The sequence below is a fragment of the Lithobates pipiens genome, unplaced genomic scaffold, assembly GCF_037356315.1.
Source record: "Lithobates pipiens isolate NorthernLeopardFrog02 unplaced genomic scaffold, aLitPip1_a1.2 Scaffold_16, whole genome shotgun sequence".
NCBI lineage: Eukaryota > Metazoa > Chordata > Amphibia > Anura > Ranidae > Lithobates > Lithobates pipiens.
This window is the reverse complement of record NW_027507748.1, coordinates 209,206,599-209,208,338: the sequence shown is the minus strand read 5'-3', so window position 1 is coordinate 209,208,338 and position 1,740 is coordinate 209,206,599. Positions and strand designations below refer to the sequence as shown.

Here is a 1,740-nt window from a genome sequence, read left to right as displayed (position 1 = left end):
TTTTAGGCCAAATTGTATGATATCCAGGCCTCGTGGTGGAAGAAACGAGTTTTAGCCCATAACGCTTTTCTTTCTAGAGAACTGGACCCTGGGATCCAGTGCTTTTGGTTTTTTCAGCCATAAGTTTTTGCTTAGAGATCCTGTCAGGGCTGGCTTAGCCCTTCCTTCTCTGGGCTGGCTGCTGAGCTGTCAGCTAATTGGCAGTTCTCATCTCTCTCCACAGTTACCCAGCTGTTCCCGATCCTGCTCGTCTGACCTGCCTACTTAAAGCTGTCCAGCTCACTTCATCTCTGCCTTCGCCTTGGTCACATCACAAGAAACCATTTCCTGCATTCCTGTTTAAAGATTGGCTTGCTGACATCCCTGCTGGCTCCTTATCCTGCTTGCTGTTCCTCCACTTGGATCCCTGACATCTGGCCTGGCTGATTACCTGACCTGGTTATTGAACTCTGGCCTGGCTGACTACTCGATCCGGTTACTGGACTCTGGCTATGCTTTGACTACGCTTATTCTATTTACCGTTTTATTTTTTTATTAATAAACAAGTGTGATTTCATTGTTCTTCTGTCTCGGTCTGGTTCATGGTTTCTGACAGATCTAACGGATAAGAAGTTGGAATTCCTATTATAAAAAAAAACTTTTTCTCTGATGACTCAAACTGTGCTAGCAGCAATTGGTGCAGTCGAAGCCTCACGCAAAGCTCCAGGCTGGTTTTCCTTTTCGGTGATCAGGTGTTTGGGGACGATTTGGATAAATACATCCAAAAAATTTCTAGTGGAAAAAGTACCCTTTTGCTAGTTAGGAAGAGGAGTAATCTTATTTCATTTAAACAAGCTCCTTCTCCAGTGCCAGGAACATCTCCCTCCAGGCAGTCACGATGGCCTCCGCCATCAAGTTCAAGAGGGGAACTGGAGCCTCCTTATGAGGGGGTGCCCCCGCTCACTCGAGAGGGGGGGAGACTTCTGCAGTTCTCACGGGTCTGGTAGGAAGTGTGTTGGTTGCCTACGGCCACATCACCCTGAAAGCACCCAATCTTGTCTGATCTCACAGGCTAAGCAGGGTTGGGCCTGGGCAGTACCTGGATGGGGGACCACCTGGGGATACCAGGTGCTGTAGGCTGCAGATGGGTGACTTCCTCAATAACCCTAGGGTAAAAACTTGAATTACGAAAGTGCCCGTCTCCTCATTTTCTCAAATTCCAGAGAAGTCTCTCTTTTCAAGCATTGGACCATCGTTTGTCTCAAAAAATTGATCTTAGTGGTTCCCATGCAAGAGCAGGGATTGGGGTTTTATTTAAACCTTTTCATGGTACCAAAACCAAATGGTTATGTTAGACCCATTCTAGATCTCAAAGATCTAAATTGGTTTCTGAATATCTGCTGTTTTCACATGGAGTCGATCTGATCAGTGGTCTCCATCCTACAAGGTGGGGAACTTCTGGGGTCAATAGACATCAGGGAGGCATACCTCAATGTACCTATATTTCTCATTCACCAGAAATATCTAAGTTTCGAGGTAGAAAATCTTCATTTTCAATTTGTAGCTCTGCCTTTCGGTCTTGCTACTGCACCTCGAGTATTTACAAAGGTCCCAGCCCCTCCTGTAGCCGGATTAAGGGCCCAAGGTATAACGATTATAGCTTACCTAGACAATCTACTCTTGATAGACCAGTCAGTAGCCTGCTTAGACCAAAGTATGATCCACAGTCAACTACCTGGATAACCTAGGTTGGATATTCAA

General features: G+C 45.9%; 1 pseudogene; it reads left to right on the top strand.

The window, feature by feature from the left end:
- The first annotated feature begins 1,000 nt into the window (after window positions 1–1,000).
- LOC143985262 (5S ribosomal RNA) lies at window positions 1,001–1,119 on the top strand (annotated as a pseudogene).
- The last annotated feature ends 621 nt before the right edge of the window (window positions 1,120–1,740 follow it).